This window comes from Canis lupus, chromosome 8 (assembly GCF_003254725.2).
Source record: "Canis lupus dingo isolate Sandy chromosome 8, ASM325472v2, whole genome shotgun sequence".
In the NCBI taxonomy this organism is placed as follows: Eukaryota; Metazoa; Chordata; class Mammalia; order Carnivora; family Canidae; genus Canis; species Canis lupus.
Genome location: NC_064250.1, coordinates 10,755,804 through 10,779,169, shown reverse-complemented (window position 1 = coordinate 10,779,169; position 23,366 = coordinate 10,755,804). Strand labels below are relative to the sequence as shown.

At 36.6% G+C, this 23,366-nt stretch overlaps 1 long non-coding RNA gene across 1 annotated transcript in view; it reads left to right on the top strand.

Moving 5' to 3' along the window:
• LOC112658056 (uncharacterized) overlaps positions 1-17,810 on the top strand; it is a 33,955-nt gene extending 16,145 nt beyond the window's left edge. Inside the window, exon 5 of the long non-coding RNA XR_003135462.3 lies at positions 17,796-17,810. This is a non-coding gene — a long non-coding RNA (uncharacterized LOC112658056). The remainder of the gene's footprint in view (positions 1-17,795) is intronic.
• The last annotated feature ends 5,556 nt before the right edge of the window (positions 17,811-23,366 follow it).

The following is a 23,366-nucleotide window of genomic DNA, read 5'->3' as shown; positions in this document are numbered from 1 at the left end:
GCAGTCATCAAAAACCTCCCAAGACACAAAAGTCCACGGCCAGATGGCTTCCCAGGGGAATTCTATCAAATGTTTAAAGAAGAAACCATACCTATTCTACTAAAGCTGTTTGGAAAGTTAGAAAGTGATGGAGTACTTCCAAACTCGTTCTATGAGGCCAGCATCACCTTAATTCCAAAACCAGACAAAGACCCCACCAAAAAGGAGAATTACAGACCAATATCCCTGATGAACATGGATGCAAAAATTCTCAACAAGATACTAGCCAATAGGATCCAACAGTACATTAAGAAAATTATTCACCATGACCAAGCAGGATTTATTCCTGGGATGCAAGGCTGGTTCAACACTCATAAAACAATCAATGTGATTCATCATATCAGCAAGAGAAAAAACAAGAACCATATGATCCTTTCAATAGATGCAGAGAAAGCATTTGACAAAATACAGCATCCATTCCTGATCAAAACTCTTCAGAGTGTAGGGATACAGGGAACGTTCCTCAACATCTTAAAAGCCATCTACGAAAAGCCCACAGCAAATATCATTCTCAATGGGAAGCACTGGGAACCTTTCCCCTAAGATCAGGAACAAGACAGGGATGTCCACTCTCACCACTGCTATTCAACATAGTACTGGAAGTCCTAGCCTCAGCAATCAGACAACAAAAAGACATTAAAGGCATTCAAATTGGCAAAGAAGAAGTCAAACTCTCCCTCTTCGCCGATGACATGATACTCTACATAGAAAACCCAAAAGCCTCCACCCCAAGATTGCTAGAACTCATACAGCAATTTGGTAGCATGGCACGATACAAAATCAATGCCCAGAAATCAGTGGCATTTCTATACACTAACAATGAGACTGAAGAAAGAGAAATTAAGGAGTCAATCCCATTTACAATTGCACCCAAAAGCATAAGATACCTAGGAATAAACCTAACCAAAGAGGTAAAGGATCTATACCCTCACAACTATAGAACACTTCTGAAAGAAATTGAGGAAGACACAAAGAGATGGAAAAATATTCCATGCTCATGGATTGGCATAATTAATATTGTGAAAATGTCAATGTTACCCAGGGCAATTTACATGTTTAATGCAATCCCTATCAAAATACCATGGACTTTCTTCAGAGAGTTAGAACAAATTATTTTAAGATTTGTGTGGAATCAGAAAAGACCCCAAATAGCCAGGGGAATTTTAAAAAAGAAAACCATATCTGGGGGCATCACAATGCTAGATTTCAGGTTGTACTACGAAGCTGTGGTCATCAAGACAGTGTGGTACTGGCACAAAAACAGACACATAGATCAATGGAACAGAATAGAGAATCCCGAAGTGGACCCTCAACTTTATGGTCAACTACTATTCGACAAAGGAAGAAAGACTATCCACTGGAAAAAAGACAGTCTCTTCAATAAATGGTGCTGGGAAAATTGGACATCCACATGCAGAAGAATGAAACTAGACCACTCTCTTGCACCATACACAAAGATAAACTCAAAATGGATGAAAGATCTAAATGTGAGACAAGAGTCCATCAAAATCCTAGAGGAGAACACAGGCAACACCCTTTTTGAACTCAGCCACAATAACTTCTTGCAAGATACATCCACGAAGGCAAAAGAAACAAAAGCAAAAATGAACTATTGGGACTTCATCAAGATAAGAAGCTTTTGCACAGCAAAGGATACAGTCAACAAAACTAAAGACAACCTACAGAATGGGAGAAGATATTTGCAAATGACATATCAGATAAAGGGCTGGTTTCCAAGATCTATAAAGAACTTATTAAACTCAACAGCAAAGAAACAAACGATCCAATCATGAAATGGGCAAAAGACATGAAGAGAAATCTCACAGAGGAAGACATAGACATGGCCAACAAGCACATGAGAAAATGCTCTGCATCACTTGCCATCAGGGAAATACAAATCAAAACCACAATGAGATATCACATCACACCAATGAGAATGGGGAAAATTAACAAGACAGGAAATAATAAATGTTGGAGAGGATGTGGAGAAATTGGAACCCTCTTGCAGTGTTGGTGGGAATGTAACTGCTGCAGCCACTCTGGAAAACTGTGTGGAGGTTCCTCAAAGAGTTAAAAATAGACCTGCCCTACGACCCAGCAATTGCACTGCTGGGGATTTACCCCAAAGATACAGATGCAATGAAACGCCGGGACACCTGCACCCTGATGTTTATAGCAGCAATGTCCACAATAGCCAAACTGTGGAAGGAGCCTCAGTGTCCATCGAAAGATGAATGGATAGAGAAGATGTGGTCTATGTATACAATGGAATATTCCTCATCCATTAGAAACGACAAATACCCACCATTTTCTTCAACATGGATGGAACTGGAGGGTATTATGCTGAGTGAAGTAAGTCAATCGGAGAAGGACAAACATTATATGTTCTCATTCATTTGGGGAATATAAATAATAGTGAAAGGGAATATAAAGGATGGGAGGAGAAATGTGTGGGAAATATCAGAAAGGGAGACAGAACATAAAGACTCCTAACTCTGGGAAAAGAACTAGGGGTGGTGGAAGGGGAGGAGGGCAGGGGGTGGGGGTGAATGGGTGATGGGCACTGAGGGGGGCACTTGACGGGATGAGCACTGGGTGTTATTCTGTATGTTGGTAAGCTGAACACCAATAAAATAAAATAAAATAAAATAAATAAAATAAAATAAAATAAAATAATAAAATAAAATAAAATAAAATAAATAAAAAAATAAAATAAAATAAATAAAACAAGTAAAATAAAATAAAATGGTATAACCACTTGGAAAAATAGTCTGGCATTAGAAGACATAAATATGTACCTACCCTATGACCAGCAATTCTACTTCTGGGCATGTACCAAGAGAAATGAAAACATGTCCCACAAAGACTTGAATGCAAATACTCATAACAACTCGATTCATAATAACTCCAAATTGGAAATGGCCCAGATATACCTCAATAGAAGAATAAATTTTTAAATTTTTGTATATTTATAAATAAAAGGCTGGAAAAGGAACAAATGTGCAATGATGTGGATAAATCTAAAAAACATTATTATCTAATAATTTATTACTGTATGATTTCATTTATATGAAATTCTAGAACAGGCAAAACTAATCTATGTTAGACAAAAAATTAGAACAGTCATTGCCTCTGGAGGAGGTAAGGGCAAGGATTATTTGGAAAGGAGCATGAGGGAACGTTTTGGAGTGATGGTAATGTTCTACATTGTCATAGTGGTTTGGGTTACTCATATGTGTCAAAACTCAGCAAATATACACATAAAATTTACACATTTTAATAAGTACATTTTCATTTTAACAACTATATTGAACTTTAGTTATTGATATGTATGCTGAAATATTAAGGGAGAAGTAATGATGTCTGCAATTTACTTTAATTGCATCAAAAAATAAAATGGATTTTAAAAGGGATGATTAGATGGACAGATACGTGGTAGAGCAAGGAGAGTATAATTTAAAAGTAAAAATCTAGGTAGGGTGAGTATATTGCAATGTAAAATTATTTCACTCAAATTCTTTCAACCTTGCTATATGTCTTCATTTTTCATAATAAAATGATGGTGAGAAAAAAGATATCCCAGGCTTTTGAGAGATAGAATTCCAGTGTTATATCTCCAAAATACAAATTGAGACAAAAAATCATGAAGTCAAAATCATGTTTTCTCTTGCTCTTTTCCACAGCTTCATCCTACAGTTCCCTGAATACTTCTCTATCTCATATGAGATAATTCCATCCCTCAGGGATGCTGAATGTTATCAGAAAGGAAACACTCAGGGTCCTTACAACTGCAATTTTTACTTAAAGTTCTGTTTTTATCTCCTATGCAAGAGAATAGGCAGGCTCTGATTTAGAGTTTCCAGATCTTGGTAATCTCACTGAAATTGAAACGGGAATGAGCACTGACTGGTAATATCATTTCCAAAAATAAATTTAAAACAAAGACTCAGGAGAAAAGAAAATGGTTTCAAAGAATTTAGGTAACACTATTCTCCAATAAAAAGAAACCACTAGTCCTTGGAGAAATGGCTGATGCTAGGACTGATGCAGAAAATATACAAGATGAGTTTGGAGCATATTATAGTGCCAGAAAGTAAGGAACTCCTTTTTGAAAGAAAACAAAAAACGAAAAATAACAGTGATAGTGGTATGTCAAAGGGACGCAGGATCCAACTGAAAGTGGTCCCATGGCCAAAGCTGGAAAAACTTGATCAGTAAAATAAATAAAGAACTATTAGATTATAATTGAAAGTATAAAATAGGCATAAAGCCATAGTGATGTAAATCATGAATAAATAAATGTGGGGAAAGAGACAAATCTCCCTTATCAAAAACTCCGAACAATTTAAATAATAGATAATTCCCTCTCAAAGAAATTGAGTATAACTCCCCATACCTTAAGTGCACATAGTGACTTTCTTCCTACAAGGACACTATGAAAAGAGCTCTGTGTTTTGTATCTTTATAATAAGGCTGTAAATGTAAGTATAGCTCTTTCCTAATTAGGTGAGCCATTCTTGCTTGGGACTATACCCTTAATCCAGAGTCTGTGCTAACTCCAGGTAGTAAGCATCAGAATTATATTGCAAAATTGCAATACTCTTGATATGATGTGATGAAAATGGCACTTTATCTCCATGGTATTCCTCTCAAAAACTATCATTTCAGTCCAGTTGTGAGAAAAACATCACAGAAATCACAGTTGAGGGGCATTCTGTAAAACAGCTAATTAGTACTCCTTAAAATTTCTGAAGTCATGAAAAAAAACAAGGAAAGTGTAAAAAACTGTCATAGCCAAGAGGAGCCTAAGGAAACATAATGATTAAATATAATGTCATATCCTGGATAGGATCCTGGAATAGAAAGAGGATATTAGGTAATAATTTTGTAATCCTGAATAAAGTATGGACTTAAAAAATATATATCAGGGCACCTGAGTGGCTCAGTGATTGAGTGTCTCTGCCTTTGACTCAGTTCATGATCCTGGAATCCTGGGATCAAGGCCCACATCAGGCTCCCTCCAGGTAGCCTGCTTCTCCCTCTGCCTATGCCTCTGCCTCTCACTCTGTTTCTCTCATGAATAAATGAATAACATTGCTGGGATCCCTGAGTGGCTCAGTGGTTTGGCACCTGCCTTCGTCCTGGGGTGTGATCCTGAAGACCCGGGATCGAGTCCCATGTCAGGCTCCCTGTATGGAGCCTGCTTCTCCTCTGCCTGTGTCTCTGCCTCTCTTTCTCTCTGTCTCTGTCTCTCATGAATAAATAAATAAAATCATAAATAAATAAATAAATAAATAAATAAATAAATAAAATCTTTTTAAAAAAATAATGTATCAATATGAGGTGCCTGGGTGGCTCATTCAGTCAAGCATCTGACTCTTGCTTTCGGCCCAGTCATGATCTCAGGGTGGTGGTACTGAGCCCCACTTTGGGCTCTGCATTCAGTGGGCAGTCTGCTTCTCTCCCTCTCTCCCTTCTTCCTCTGCCCCTCTCTCCACTCACGCCTGTACTCTCTCCCTCTATCTCTCTAAAATAAATAGTTTTTAAAAATAATAATGTGGGAATCCCTAGGTGGCTCAGCAGTTTAGCGCCTGCTTTCAGCCCAGGGCGTGATCCTGGAGTCCCGGGATTGAGTCCCACGTCGGGCTCCCTGCATGGAGCCTGCTTCTTCCTCTGCCTGTGTCTCTGCCTCTCTCTCTCTCTGTGTCTTTCATGAATAAATAAATAAAATCTTTTTAAAAAATAATAGTAGAAAAGAAGGAAAAATTGTAAAATTTAAAATAAAAATAAAAAAATAATGCATCAATATTGGTTCACTAATTGTGAAAAATGTAGTGTACAAAGGTTAAGATATTTGTAATAAGAAAAAGTGGGTATGGAGTATATGAAAACACTCTGTACAATCTTTGCAACTTTTCCATAAATCTAAAACTATTCTAAAATTTTAAATTTATTTTAAAAAAAGAACATAGAAGAAAAATCAAAGTGGATATCTTATAGCCTAAAAAAAATAATACATTAAATAAATCATTGGTTAGTGAAGTCCTATTAACTGACAAAGTTTAGTTGCTACTGCAGGCATCCAGGAATCTTAAGTCAATTCAATAAATTTTATTTTATTATTTTTTTAAAGATTTTATTTATTTATTCATGAGAGACACACAGAGAGAGGCAGAGACATAGACAAAGAAAGCATCAGGCTCCCTGCAGGGAGCCTGATGCAGAACTCAATCCCAGGACCCTGGGATCATGCACTGAGCCAAAAGCAGACACTCAACCACCCAGGTGTCCCAATTCAACAAATTTTAAATGTAATATTTATTGTGCTCCCTTCCAATTAAAAAAAATTATTTGAACACACTTATTTATCTGCTCCTACCAAAAAAATAGGAATTAAAAAAGTTGTAAGCCCACAAGAACAAAGAAAATGGGAGAGAAGATAATAACAAGTTATCTCAACAACCTCTTAGAGATAGGAAGCAGATGGAACAGCAGCAACTGACCCAGCAGAGCAGAGCATCTGCTCTTACACACTAGCAGAGAAGTTTATTTTGCTGGCAGAGCCAAAGAGAGCTTAGGACTTTGTGGCACCACGTATCATAAAAGGGAACAGTTATGTATGGCACTGAAAATATTAGGATTTGTTGAAAGCCTGTACAACAAGCTGAAGATCCTTGGTTTATTTACTCATAATCTATGCAGTTCGGCCATCATTCTTTATCCTCCACCACCCCTTTGTAGGATACCAGAACAAGTCTTTCAAGAGAAAATTAATAATAGAGAGTCAGAAAAAACAGACACAGTAAATTGGGCCTAGGACTGGAAACAGCAGTGATGCTCCAGAGCTAGTTTGTACCAGCTCACAAGAACTGATTATTAAATATTCAGTAATTTTACAAGGCAGTTATTAAACACAGCCATTTTTTAAAATTAAGTTATAAAAGCTCACAACTAAATAAATTGTATTGAACAGAGTAGATACTTAAAGATCATAACTTACTAATTATTTTTACTACACTTTACTATTACCTATGCTCTTGAAGTTATTGATATCTATTCTATCTGTATGTTAGAAATACTATATAATGCTGAGCTACTGTGCATATCTTCCCAACTCTTAGTGATATCATGTTAGTAGCTTGAAATTGGACATAATGAGAATATTTACACTTCAAATATTGGCAAGTGCTACCAATCAGGGGTTTTTTCTTTCAAAGAGCTACTGCTAATAATTACCAGCAAATCATTGAAAAGGATTAAGTGAAAATCTAGGTAGTGAATTGTAGAGCCCATAATCAGTTTCACTGGCACCACCACCTCTCCTACAATGCTAGCCAATATGCATACCTTTTTGATGGTCCTCTTTGGACAAATTAAAATCCTAAAAGAAGATATCTACAGATACTTTTATTTTAGGCTATCTTTTAAAAAAAAAAACTTAAAGCTTACTGGCTGCCCAATCACCCTACAAGGAAGTCCACCCACACACATAAAGCTTCCAATCAACTTTTTAGGATCTTTTGCAAGTATAAAAAGACAACCTAGTATCATCCTACAATTGAGGAAAGACTTCAACTCAAAAGACAGCAAACAGAAAACAGTAACTCAGAAGAAGTAGAGACAATGTAGGTAGCAGAGGAAAACTTTTCAAAGAATAATTAACAGCCCCATGTTTACAAGAGAAGTTTCTATCCATGAAAACAGGACAAAATACATTTCTCAAAAACTATCAGAGGAGAGGTCTTGGAAATTAATCCAATAGCTGGTATTAACAATTCAGTAGAATGGCTGAAAGCTTAATTCAGTAGAATGGTTAAAATTGGGGAAGTTTCCTGGAAAATAAAAACACTGAAAAAAGAGAGGTGGAAAAAGGGGTTAAAAAATAATAATTCAGGACCTCCAACTAATAGGAATCCCAAAAAGAGAATAAAGAAGCTGTACAGGGAAAACTTAACAGTGAAGTATGTGTTAGTTGGAAGTCATTTGGCTAAAACTAACAACCAAATGAAAAGTGGCTAAAGTAATAAAAGTATTTATCTCATATAACATGAAGTCTGGAGGTAGGCTGTCCTAGGTTTGGTGCTTTGATTCAATTAACTCTCCTATTTCTCAGTATTATGGTATCTTGTCCTTAGGTTTGTCACCTTTCAATAAAAAAGATGATTATTACAATTTTAAAGTGACAGCATGCCCTTTCATAATCACATCCACAGCTGGAAAAACAGATAATACAATGAGCTTTTTTTTTTTAAGATTTTATTTATTTATTCATGGCAGACAGAGAGAGAGAGAGGCAGAGACATAGGTAGAGGGAGAAGCAGGCTCCATGCAGGGAGCCCGATGTGGGACTCAATCCTGGGTCTCCAGGATCAGGCCCTGGGCTGAAGGCGGTGCTAAACAGCTGAGCTACCCGGGTTGCCCAAATGAGCTTTTCCCACACATCTGACTCATATCAGAAAATAAAACCATTCACTGAAGCTCTCCCTCCCTCCAGCAGACCTCTTTTATTTCATTGACCAGAAAAGCATCACACAGTTACAAGGTAAGCTGGAGAAACAAGTAGTGTATCTGGCAAATAAGAATAGGATTGCCATGACTGGCTTTGGCAATCATGGGCACATTGCTGCCTAAATAAAATCAGAACTCTGTTAATAAGGAATATGGGGAGAATGCTTATTGACCAGGCAGCTAAGAATGTCTTCTATAATAATGAGAGTAAAGTGTCAAGACTGAAGGACACAGATATTCAGAGTGAAACAGTATATCAAAAGCTAAGCACAGTTAAAACATCAAAAGACCAACATAAAGATACATCCCCTAAACACTTCTTAACGCCACATTCAAAATTAGGAAATTAGAATGATCCTGCACTTCTCAACAAAAACACAAATTAGAAAATAATATAGCAATGCCTTCTAAATTCTGAGAGAAAAGTCATTTTTAACCAAGAATTGTATACCCAATCAAATTATCAAAGACTTCTTTAGGTATTCAAAGCCTCTTAAAGTTATCTCCCATGTGTCATTTCTTAGGAAACTACTAGAGCATGTGCTTCAGAAAAGCAGAAGGGTAAACCAAGAAAGAAAAATTCATAGGATTTTGAAGATAATGATAACTGGTCCAGACAATTCTAAACATGATTGAACAGAAAGATGGTAAGGCCCAGGGGGGAAGTTTCCAGGAATAAATAGAATTTATAGAATGTCTGATGTATTTATTCAATGTTTTCCTGGTAAGAATTAGAATTACATAGAAAACTAAGCAAATGGGCAGCCCGGGTGGCTCAGCAGTTTAGTGTCGCCTTCAGCCCAGGGTGGGATCCTGGAGACCCAGGATCGAGTCCCACGTCAGGCTCCCTGCATGGAGCCTGCTTCTCCCTCTGCCTGTGTCTCTACCTCTCTCCCTCTCTGTGTCTCTCATGAATAAATAAAATCTTAAAAAAAAAAAAAAAGAAAAAGAAAACTAAGCAAATGAGATAATAACCAATTGGGGGCGGGGGTAGGCTATGCCAGAAAGAAAATATATTTAGGGAATACTAATGTTTGTAATGTCACAATATTATAAACAATAAATTTTCACTTAACCAAAAATGTTTATTTAACCAAATTGGGAGGATGGAAGGGAGAGCATACCTATCATCAGTCAGATCCTAACAGGAAGCAAAAGGTACACTCAAATTAGGATAAACCAGAAAGATATCTAAAGGGATTATTCACACAGTTGCGTGCAGAATGTAAAAGAATCACAAGATTAGACTCCCTAGTCCTAAAGGAGGAAGGAGGGAGCAGTTATCAAAACCCAAAGGAAGAATGTTGTAAGGAGGAGGCTACTTTGAAAAAAAACAATGACCTTTGTTTGAGGGATACTGGAAGGGAGTTGGGTAATAACCTAACCTCTTTTTCTTCCCTCCCTCAAACTTCCTATCTGCTCCTCATCGACCAAACCCAACAAGAAGCCAAGAGTATGGAAGCCATATATGTGGTCGATACAAGTGAGACTCCTGGGAGAGAGTGAGCAGATGGTTAGTGGAACCAGAGGGACAAACAGGAGATACTTGGCACAGAGGTGAAGTGTGATAGTGTAAAAGAGCTAAATCCTCATCTACCACAATAAGTCAGTTGTTAAAACTAAGGAATCAAAAGATTGTAGGGATGCCTGGGTAGCTCAGTCAGTTAAGCATCTGACTCTTGATTTTGGGCTCTTGACATCCTGGGATGGAGCCCTGAATTGGGTTCCATGCTCACTGGGGAGTATGCTTGATGATTCTCTCTCTCTCTCTGTCTCTCCTTCACTATGCCCCTCCCCCTGTTCTCTCTCTCTCTCTCTCTCTCTCAAATAAACAAATCTTTTTTTTAGAAAAGATTGTAGAATATGGATATTTTTTAGCTTTACAAAAGTAAATACCACAGGAAACAGCTGGTAATGAACATCCCTGAAATAGGCAGCATGAGAAAAGTATATAGAAAGAAAAGTTCAAAGAGTATCCAAAGAACAAGTAGCCCAGTTTGTCTGTACCATAAGGAATCTATAAAGGAAAGTGGGAGATAAAACTGAAGTGACAGATTGGGGTCATATTGTGGTAGTTCCAAATACCAGGCTGAGGATGTATTTAAACAGTGCCGAACCTCAAGCAAGGAAATGACATAATGAGAGCTGAGCTCCAAGTAAGATTGATCTGGCAATGATATGTAAGATTAATTACAGTAACAAAAACCTGGAGAACATAAGCCTTAGTAAATTTCTATATCATAGTCCCAGTTAGAGTTTTCAAGTATCTAACTTATAATGGTGGCAAGGAGAATAGAAAGTATAACATTAACCTAAAAGATATTTGGAAACAACATGGAAAGAACTTGTTTACTAAATGGATATTGTAAGAAGATAATAGGGAAGAGTCAAAAATGACTACAAGGATTTGAGTCTGAATACAGTAGAAAATCATAGAGCTCTGAACACTAGTAAGGGCCTTAGTTCAGGAAAGGAGCAAATTTGGCATAAAGGTTCATTCAACAAATATCCACTGAATATTCACCTCATGCCTGACACTTTTATAGGTAGTGGGAATACAGCAGTGAACAAAACACAAAAACTCCTCCTCTTATGGAGCTTATATTCTGGTGGAGGAAGACAACCAGTGGGTAAAACAAGTAAATGCTACAAAGGCTAGCTGTCCTATGAAGAAGTCCAAAGCAGAAAGGTGGGACTAGGAGTTTGAGGTGATTAATTTGCATTTAGAAATCAGTCTGAGGGGACGCCTGGGTGGCTCACTGGTTGAGCATCTGCCTTCGGCTGAGGTTGTGATCCCAGGGTCCCGGGATCAAGTCCCACATGGGGCTCCCTGTGAGGAGCCTGTTTCTCCCTCTGCCTGTGTCTCTGCCTCTCCCTGTGTGTCTCTCATGAATAAATAAATAAAATATTTTTTAAAAAATCAGTCTAAGATGGACCTGAGATATCCAGATGAAGGTGTCCAGATGACTCAAACTCAAGAGATATGAAATAGAGATTTCAGAATGAGAGACAGGAGAGCCTTTTTGTTGAAGGAGTCCACTTTCTGTTGATCATAGGGTGACATCTCCTTGATGTAGCCACTACATTCCCCAGTATAACCTCCAGTTTTTAGGTCCAAGAAATTCTATTTTGTCAGTGTATCGGGAGATAACTGAATTTGGGACAACTAACCCATGCTAAAACTACACACTGATGTAAAGCCAAAATTTTAATTTTAAAATAAAAAACATAAACTACCAACTCAATGGTAAAGCTCACTTTGCTTAGTTAATACCTGTAGACAAATCTATGTAACATAAGCAGAATATCTGACTCCTTCTTATCACAGAATCAGAACTAGAAGAACAAGCTGAATACTGTCAATGACTGTGCTAGCCTCATGCATTCATTAAGCCACAGAGAGACTTTTGCCAAGAGACAGTAATGCTTCTGCCTGGTGATTTATCAATTGTCTTCCCAGAAACATGATACCAAATGACTCCCTTTCTTCTAGGCTCCTTATAGACCCTCCCTACTTTCCTTTTCTTTTTTTTACAATAATATGTAGTTCTTTTGGAACTAAGCCACAATTAGATGGTATTGTTATGACTTATGGATATTTGATGAAAATTAAAATAATAATAGCTTCATCTCTAAGGTATCTGCAGCCATCAAGGAACTTTTCCAGGACTCATGGGTGAGTGCTATATGTTATAATATCCCTTGAGAGCCCAAGAAAACTCTCAGGACAAACATCTTCATCTACAGTGAGGTTCTTCCCACCCCCACTGCCCTACTCATTGTGGCATGAAAAGTATTGTGGTATAAGGGAGGCAGAACTGAGAAGTGGCTGAAAATGTGTTGATGTTGAAGATGTTCTACTCTCTATTTATTCTTTTAGTACCTATTATGTGCCAGGCACTTTGCTAAATGCTAGAGATACTATAGAGAGTTCCTCATGGGGATTGTAGATTATTAAGGTAGGAAATATAAATGATTGTCAAAGTTAATTCCTTTGAATCTGATCGTTGGCCTCTATAAAGCCAAGATTCATTATGAAAATGATAAAGTTTGCTAAGGTTTTGCAAGCCAGATCTATCTCTCCTGCTACCCTAATGGGTCCGTGGAAACTGAGAGGGAATGAGTATCTGATCATGCTAACAACTACTAACTACAGGGAACACATACAGAAAGACATCAAGCGAAATCATGAGCATTTATAGGCAAGAAAAGAGAGCCAGGAATACAATCATGAAATATGTCTACACCTAGGGGACAAATAAGAAGAAATGGAGCCGGCAAAAGAAATAGGAATAGTTTGAGAAGTAGAAAAAGCAGTTTGACATTATGCCACAGAAAGTAAGGAAGAATGGAAGAAAGGATCAGCAGTAGACATAGGTGAGTTATTGGGTTCAGAGACAAGAAGTCATTGGCCATATCCAAGAGGGCAATTTCAGTGTGGTGGTTGGGTTTGAAGTCAGAGGACAGAATGATAATGAGTTAGGATGTGGTAGAGACATAGCAAAAATATCAGTGCTCTTCTAAATTTTCAAAAAAGGAGAAATGAAATAAGCACTCAACTGGATACAATAATGTATTCTTCTTAAAATGACTAAGTAAATGAAAAAGTAGGGGAAAGAATATTTTAAGTATTTTTTGTTTTGAATTCCAGTGCCAAATTCTAGAACTTAGATGGGTTTTTCCTTTAATTTAAATGCAGTGTAGTAATTATCTTGCTAGGAAAATCATAATGTATGTCCACATTTTGTATGAAACCCTGCTTCTGATTACACAACAATCCTACAAAATAAGAAAGTATAATTTTTATTTTTATACAGATGCATAAATATTTCCTTTGAATGTGTAAAAGGGATTGTGTCAAGATTCAAATCTTCAGTCAGGTTTCCAACAGTCTTTAAATGCTAAAATGTCATTGATTTCTGTGTAAAATGAAATCGTCTTTTCTATAAATGTATTATTCTCTGATTCCAAATCAATTAAAGATACCCTGTTATATCCACAGGAGAGTCCCTAAAAAATCAATGCTAATTCCAAAAAAATATTTTAGCATTTTAATATTTTATTCTCTAATTTTATTCACTGGATTGATTCATATTGAACAGAACTGGCATCCAAAAAGAATACATTACTTGTAATTATTATTATTTATACCTACTACTAATTGTGAGAGAAAAATATCTATTTAAAAATTACTTTCATGATTAATAATAGTACAGTGATTAGAGTCAGTTTCCAATCTAATGAGGAATAAATATAATTTGGTTTTTCTACAACTTAACTGCATTTCTTTTTCAAATCCTAGTTCTACCTATATGGAACCATAGTCAGGCTTTCTTCTTGGATGCGTCAAATAGTCATCCTCTCTCCTTAGGGCTTTGCCCAAAAGGCAGGACAAAAGACCTGCAATGTCAGACCAACCAACATCTATTTTTCCATTGCTTCCTTGCTGTCTCTTCTCTTTTAAGGCACTCCTAATAAAGGACACCCATGAAAAACCCACAGCTAACATCATATTTAATGGTGAAAGACAGAATACTTTTTCCCTATGATAAGGAGCAAGAGAAGGATGTCTACTTTAGCCACTTTTCTTTAACATTTCCCTGGAATTTCTAGCCAGGGCAAGTATCCAAGAAAATGAAATAAGAATAATCCAGATTGGAAAGGAAAAAGTAAACCTATCTCTATTTGCAGATGATAATGATCTCACATACAGAAAAATCTTGATTAATCTACTGAAAACCATTGGAGATAATAAAACAATTCATAAGATTTCAGGATACAAAAATCCATTATATTTCTCTATGCTAGCAATAAACAGCCCAAATTGAAATTAAGAAAACAATTCCATTTTCAATAGCATGAAGAAGAGTAAAATATTTATGCAAGTAAATGCAATTTTAAAAGATAAGATTTATACTCTTAAAACTACAAAATACTGTTCAAAAATATTAAAGATCTAAATAAATGTAAAGACATCCCATGTTCATACATCATAAGACTTATTGTTAAGATGGCAATGCTCCTCAAATTGATCTACAGACTCAATGCAATTCTGGCAAAAATCCTAGCTGGTCCTTTGCAGAAACTAACAAACTGGTCCTATAATTCACATGGAAATACAAAGGACCCTGAACAGCCAAAAAATCTTGAAAAAGAAGAACAGAGTTGGAGAACCCACATAACAATTTCAAAGTTTCCTACATGGCTACAGTAATTAAGACAGTATGGTACTGGCATGAGAATGCAGATCAATGAAACAGAATTGATAGTCCAAAAGTAAGCCTTCACATTTATGGTCAACTGATTTCAACAAGAATGCCAATGCAATTTAATGGTGGAAAGAAAAGTCTTTACAATAAATAGTGCTGGGACAACCGGATATCCCCATACAAAAGAATAAAGCTGGATCCCAAACTTACGCCTTATATAAAAATTAATTTTAAATGGATCAAAGATCTAAATGTAAAAGGCAAAACTAAAAACTCTTAGAAGAAAATACAGAAGCAAATCCTGACCTCATGTTAGACAAAGCCTTTTTTACTCAAGGTTCTAAAAGAACAAGCAACAAAGGAAAAAAGAGATAGATTGGACTTCATCAAAATTACAAATGTTTATGCTTCAAACAACAAAAGAAAAATTTTTTTAAAAAACCACAGAATGAGAAGAAACTTTGCAAAGTATATACCTGATGAGGGGCTATACCTAAAATATATAAAGAACTCTTAGAACTCAATAGAAAAAAGACAATCCAATTTTAAAACAGGCAAAGGGAGAAACAGGAATTCTCATTCATTACTGGTGGGAATGCAGAATGGTACAGCCACTTTAGGAAACAGCTTGGTCGTTTCTTCCAAACTAAGTATATTACTATGATCCATCAACTGTACCCCTTGGTATTTATCTAAGTAAGTTGAAATATATGTCCACACAAAAACATGCACAAGAATGTTTATAGCCACTTTATTTATTTTTTAATTATTTATTTATTTTAAGAAGACTCCACACCCAGCATGGAATCCAACGTGGAGCTTGAACTCATGATCCTGAGATCAAGACCTGAGCTGAAATCAAGTCAGAGACTTAACTGACTGACTCATCCAGGTGCCTCACACTTTACTTATAATGGCCAAAACTTGGAAGAACCAAAATGACCTTTAATAGATGAATGGATAAAATGTATATCCATACAATGAAATAATATTAAGTGATAAAAAGAAATGAGTTATTAAGCCATGAAAAGACATTGAAGAACTTTAAATGTATATTGCTAACTGAAAAAAGTCTATTTGTAAAGGCTACATACAATATGATTCCAGCTGTTTGAAATTTTGGACAAGGTAAAACTATGGAAATAGTAAAAAGATCAGTGTTGCCAGAGGTTTGGGAGAAGGATTAATGGGAGGGATAAGTAGTGGGATGTGGGATTTTTAGTACTCTATATGTTACCATAATGGTGAATACATGTCATTATAAATTTGTCAAAACTCATAGAAAGTACAACACAAAGAGTGAAACCTAATGTAAACTATGGACTTTAGTTAATAATAATGTATCAATAGTGGCTCATCATTTATAACAAATGTACTACCCTAATGCAAGATGTTAATAACAGAGGGAAACTGGGTGTGGGGAGAGTGGTCGGTAAAGGAGTATGATAACTCTATTTTCTGCTCATTTTTTCTATAAACCTCAATAAACTGCTCTAAAAATTTACTGCTTTTTTAAAAATGGCCAAAGATCTGAATAGACAGCTCTCCAAAGATATATTAATGGCCAATAAGCACACGAAAGGTGTTCAATTATCATTAGATATCAGAGAAATGCAAATTAAAACTGTAATGACTATCATTTCACACCCAGTAGGATGATTATTATCAAAAAGAGGGGATGCCTGGCTGATTCAGTCAGTAGAACCATGTGACTCTTAATCTTGGATCATGAGTTCAAGCCCCATGTTGGGTGTAGAACATACATCAAAAAAAAAAAAAAGAAAGAAAGAAAGAAAGAAAGATGAGGATGTGGAGAATTTGGTACCTTCATAACTGCTGATGGGAATGTGAAACAGTACAGTTACTTTGGGAAACAGTCTGTCAGTTACTCAAAAGGTTAAATGTAGAGTTACCATGTTACCCAGCAATTCCACTCCTAGGTATATATCCAAGAGAACTGAAAACATGCCCACACAAAACCTTACACACAAATGTTCATAGCAATATTATTCATAATAGCCAAAAAGTATCAACAATCCAAATGTCCATCAACTGATGAAATGGATAAATAAAATGTGGTATATCCATACAATGTACTATTACTCAGCAATAAAAAGAAATGGGGGGTACTGATATATGCTGCAACATGGATGAACCTAGAAAACAATGCCAAGTGAAAGAAAGCCAGGCATGAAAGATAACGTATGATTCCACTTATATGGAATATCCAGAATAGGTAAATCCATAGAGACAGAAAGTAAATCAGTAGTTCCCTAAGTTTGGGGTTTGGGGTATAAATGAGAAATGACTGCTAATGGTTGTAAGGTTTCTTTTTTGGGTGACAAAAATACTCTAAAAGTGATTGTGGTGGTTGATGCATTACCTGTGAACATGTGAAAAACTACTGAGTTAAACAGTTTAATTTAATGAGTTGTATGATATGGAAATTATGTCTCAATAAAGCTATTATCTTTAAAAATAAGGGACTGATTGCGGATATTTGTGAAAACAAGAATCAAAAGTAGGAGATTTAAAGCAACACTTTTTTTTAATTCTAAAAATTGTCAACATATTTGAATGCGCTGGATCAAGAGTCTAAAAAATCTTAGAATGTAAAAAAATAAAAAAATAAAAAATAAATAAAAATCTTAGAATGTAATACCCAGATAACCACAACTTCATATGAGACAGAAAACGTCATTTAAACCAAGACTTAAGTTTCTACCATAGATTTAATCTCATTGATCTAGCAGAAAAATTGTTTACATTTTGATAGCCAGCTTATAAGATAGCTGCCACAATTCCAAACATTCCACCTTGACATGGCGATAGGCAGCAGAAAAAATGGGTACTTTGTCCTGTGTGTCCTTTATGAGTAAGGAAATATTTTCCAGAAACCCTCATTGCAGATTTCCCCTCATTTCCCATTGGCCAAAACTGTCTCATGCCCCTTCCCAAATCAGACTTTGTGTGGCTGTTGGGATGGTTGGGAGGGGTTTACCATCACTGACTTAGACTAATCAGGATTTTCCTGTGCAGGGCACCTGAGTGGCTCAGTGGTTGAGCATCTGCCTTTGACTCAAGTGGTGATCGCGGGATCCTGGGATTGAGTCCCGCCTCAGGCTCCACGCAGTGAGGCTGCTTCTCCCTCTACCTATGTCTCTGCCTCTCTCTGTGTGTCTCTCATGAATGAATAAATAAAATCTTTCCAAAAAAAAAAAAAAAGGATTTTCCTGTGTCAAGAGGGTACAAAATGAATACCAGCACAAAATCAAGACTTTAATGGCAAGGAAGAAAGGGGGAAAAGGTGTACCACAGCACACATTCTAGGAAGTCATCAGAAACTTACTTCCATGTTTTTGCAAGCACATCATTAGCATAAGCCATTGTTCCCTACCTGTGGTCCTTCACCATACAATTTTGGATGTATGCCTAATTATAGAATGCCACGTTTCTTACTACTCATAATCAGTCTCATTCATTCATGTAACAAATGTTTATTAAGCAGAACAAACCTGGTACTATACTAATGATGATTAATACCTACTGAATGCTTACTGAATGCCAGATACTATTTTAAGTACTTTACATACACTCATTTATGTAGTCCTCAAAGGAACTTTTATGAAGTAGGTATTACTGCAATTTCTATTCCACAGACGAATGAGTTATACAATGGTTAAGTATCTTGCCAGAAAACACAAAGGTAAGTATAGCATGAACCCCTATTTTATAGACAACAAAGAAAACTGAGACTGACAATAAGCCTGAGAATAAGCAACAGAGGAGAGAACCAGGCAGAATGGGACTCAAACCAGGACAGTCTACTTCCAAAATTGGTGCTAAGAAAGTACTTCACTGTACGTTAAAGACTGTAAGTGAGTGTAGTTCATGCAAGGCCATCTCATCGAGTTAGACAATGGCTTCCCAAATAAGATTTTCAAAAATTTATATTGATTTTTGTAGAATGACTTCAAGAAATGTCTTGATTATTCTAGACACCATTTAAGGCACAAACTTCTCAGAGTTCTGCTGCAAAGCTTGCTGTTCTAAGCCATTTATCTGTAACACAGTTTACCAGATTTGTTTCTAAAAGTATGTACACATATGAGCACCATTTAGGTTCATTGGATTTAAAGATGAAAACTCTGCCTGAACTAACACCATTATAATTTAACTCTCTCAAACAAGTGGTCAAGCCAAAAGGATGGTGAAGTCTCTTAAGGAAAATCTGAATTAGATGACAATTGTGTGTCAGAAAAGATTAACCAATTTAACTAACAAGATTTCTCATCCCTCACCAAATCACTCTAGACTCCAATAATAGGAGACTGTCCTAATTACAGTGATACTTTTATTCCACCTGCTGACGTCCTGGCAAGAGTCTCCTTCCTCCAGATCCCTCTCATCAGAGTTAAATAGTATTAAAGCTATTTGTTTTTGTTTTCTTCCTATTGTGGCCTAAATTGTGTCTCCCAAAATTCATATGTTGAAGCCCTAACCTCCAATTCCTTAGGATCTGACTGTATTTGAAGATAGGACCTTTAAAAAGGTGATTAAGTTAAAATGAGGTCTTCAGGGTAGACCCTAATCCAATCTGAATGGTGGTGTTATATGAAGAGGAAGTTTGGACACACAAAGAGACACCAGCAATGTGCATGCACAGAAGAAAAGCCACGGAAGGACAAGGGAGATGTCTACCATCTGCAAGACAAGGAGAGAGGCCTCAGAGGAAACCAATCTCACCAACACCTTGATGGACTCCTAGCCTGCTGAACTGTGAGAAAAGAAATTATTCTGTTTAAGCCACCCAGTCTGTGGTAGTTTGTTATGGCACCTAACACACTAATAAACTTCCCTTGTTTTATTGAGCCTCTCCAAAGAAGAGTCCTTGACATGTTTGCCTTTATACCTTTACAAAGCTTAGAGCATTAAATGCATGTTTTCAATGTTTATCTTACTATTATTGTTTCAAGACTCACTTCAAGTCTCTTTCACCAGATGTAGGTGATAAGGCTCTGCCAAGACCAAAAAAACAAAAACAGCAACATATTCTATTCAAGAATGTTATGTAATATCTGCCATGTTCCACGTGTTTCATATACCAAGAGGAAGAAAACTATCCCTATCCTCAAGATATTTATTCCCAGTCATCTAGAAAGGCATGGAAACCAAGAACTGCAGTATTCAATGATGGGATTGGGGAGGGGAAATCATGCCTTAGCAGATAGTTGAAGGCCATTTTGTTTTTTGTTTTTAAATTTTATTTATTTATTCATGAGAGACACAGAGAGAGGCAGAGACATAGGCAGAGGGAGAAGCAGGCTCCTTGCAGGGAGCCCAATGCGGCACTCAATCTCGGACCCCAGAATCATGCCCTGAGCCAAAGGCAGACGCTCAATCACTGAGACACTCAGGCGTCCCAGCCACTTTGCTCATAGAACTGTCTTCACTCGTTTGTTTCATGACAAGCATGTATCTTATCATCTCTAAATGTAAAATGGGTCAGTGGAAGTACACTAGCCTGTTCTGCTGTAGATCTTGCCATTCCTGGTTGACTGGACAACAATGGTCCCACTAAAAACAGTCCCTCTAGTACCATCTGGTAACGCCCATGTGGATCGTATTTCATAAAGATAAGAATAATTCTTTTTGGCCACCACAACCATTCAATTGGAGTTACCTACAATCTCTACATCCACCCTTATAACATAGAGGCAAGCTCAATTAAAAAAAGGCAACCGCCTTGTTGGTTCAAAGTTTTGTTAGCTCAGCATGAGGGAATCTTATCAATGCCAGAGAACTCTGAGCTTGCTTTTGTTCTTTCTGTGTTTCAGCATGTGTCTGTTGTAGTGATTTGGTGAAGGAATGGTTAGGTCAAAGAAGTTGTCATCTCAATGGAGAACCATTATTGAAGACTTTGGTTTTGCTGCTACCTAAATAGCATGTTGTAGTCATCTACAAAATGAGAGAGCTGAAGAAAATCTCAAAGGTCCCTTTCTGTTTTCAAATTCTATGATTCCATAATCAATAGCCTGACTTTTTAAAATGTGAACATTTAGCCTCAAGAAACTTTTAAGATAAGCTTCGAGCTTGTTTATGCACAATTTATTCATTCGAGATTGTATTACATAACAGTAGTAGTTACACATGTTCCTAAAAATGAATTCATTCTTGAAATTCATTTTCTTTCTATTACCCTTTGAATATTTTTAATGTTACATGTTAAAGTTCCTTGGGTATAGCCTAATATACAACCTGAGTCTCAATGTCTCAATGTGTCTAAATATGTCATTGAGAAAAATGTACTTTATTGATTCCCAAAATGATGCTTCTATATAAAAATACTCAATTTTAAGAGGAAAATTTCTTTGGAGGAAAAGAGTTTTGGTCTCTACTATAAAATAATTCATTTTGAAAATTAATAATAGAGGGTTTTTTTTAATGTTAAAGCTTCCTTTCTTTAATGAGAATTACTATGCAGTGTTCACTTCATTTACAATAAAAGATCAGCGGAATTTCTCAAAGCCAAATGAGCTTCTCCTAATGCTTTCAACTCTCCCAAAACTCAGGCCCTTATATCTGAGTGGAAATATCACTAATTTCCAAAAAAATTATGTATAATTCAGATCAACTGTATTGGTTTCAAAATGGAAATCAAGGTATATGGTTTACATTCATGGATCTCCTCTGTAAAATCTGACATTAATGTGTCCCTTAATTCCTTCCTTTTTCTTCTAACTCTCACTGTCTTCTCTTCCAGGTATCTTTTTTCTTCTTCTTCCTTTCACGGATCCTTACTAAACAAGTAAAAAATTTAAGTAGTTGTGACCAATGTAGTTCTATTCCAGAATGGTGTTATCAAAAGAACATAATCCAAAAACAAAAAGCACTTTAAAAAAATGCAAATACCTAGAAGAGAACACACAATTCACAATTCACTTCTTAAAATCCCCTGTATTACATCCACATGCAGAAGAATGAAACTAGACCACTCTCTTTCACCATACACAAAGATAAACTCAAAATGGACGAAAGATCTAAATATGAGACAAGAGTCCATCAAAATCCTAGAGGAGAACACAGGCAACACCCTTTTTGAACTCGGCCACAGTAACTTCTTGCAAGATACACCCACGAAGGCGAAAGAAACAAAAGCAAAAATGAACTATTGGGACTTCATCAAGATAAGAAGCTTTTGCACAGCAAAGGATACAGTCAACAAAACTAAAAGACAACCTACAGAATGGGAGAAGATATTTGCAAATGACGTAACAGATAAAGGGCTAGTTTCCAAGATCTATAAAGAACTTATTAAACTCAACAGCAAAGAAACAATCCAATCATGAAATGGGCAAAAGACATGAACAGAAATCTCACAGAGGAAGACATAGACATGGCCAACAAGCACATGAGAAAATGCTCTGCATCACTTGCCATCAGGGAAATACAAATCAAAACCACAATGAGATACCATCTCACACCAGTGAGAATGGGGAACATTAACAAGGCAGGAAACCACAAATGTTGGAGAGGATGCGGAGAAAAGGGAACCCTCCTGCACTGTGGGTGGGAATGTGAACTGGTGCAGCCACTCTGGAAAACTGTGTGGAGGTTCCTCAAAGAGTTAAAAATAGAGCTGCCCTACGACCCAGCAATTGCACTGCTGGGGATTTACCCCAAAGATTCAGATGCAATGAAACGCCGGGACACCTGCACCCTGATGTTTATAGCAGCAATGGCCACAATAGCCATACTGTGGAAGGAGCCTCGGTGTCCATAGAAAGATGAGTGGATAAAGCAGATGTGGTCTATGTATACAATGGAATATTCCTCAGCCATTAGAAACGACAAATACCCACCATTTGCTTCAACGTGGATGGAACTGAAGGGTATTATGCTGAGTGAAGTAAGTCAATCGGAGAAGGACAAACATTATATGGTCTCATTCATTTGGGGAATATAAATAATAGTGAAAGGGAATATAAGGGAAGGGAGAAGAAATGTGTGGGAAATATCAGAAAGGGAGACAGAACATAAAGACTCCTAACTCTGGGAAACGAACTAGGGGTGGTGGAAGGGGAGGAGGGCGGGGGGTGGGGGTGAATGGGTGACGGGCACTGAGGGGGGCACTTGACGGGATGAGCACTGGGTGTTATTCTGTATGTTGGCAAATTGAACACCAATAAAAAATAAATTTATTATAAAAAATAAAAAAATAAAAAAATAAAAAAAATCCCCTGTATTCTCTTTCATCCACTGTCCTCACACATACCAGGTAATCAGTCCTTTGCTGCTTTTGTACACGCTCCCAGAAAGGTTTTCACCCAACCCTAGCACTCTGGTTTTTCCTTCACACCTTTTTAAGTACCAATTCTTATTTTTAAAAATTCAGAAGAACCAGGACAAAGAAAAGACTGGTAGTTCATATATCAGTAATTTGTGTTCAATTACCCCTTCCAAGTGCTTTATGGCACAATCCTACCTTTAAAATCCTCTAATCAATGGAAGATAGTCAACATTGGTTAGACATCTAAATATATTAAATGCTACATGCCAAGCATCATGTCTATAAAGATTAATAAGCAAGAGTCTCTACCTTAAGGAAAT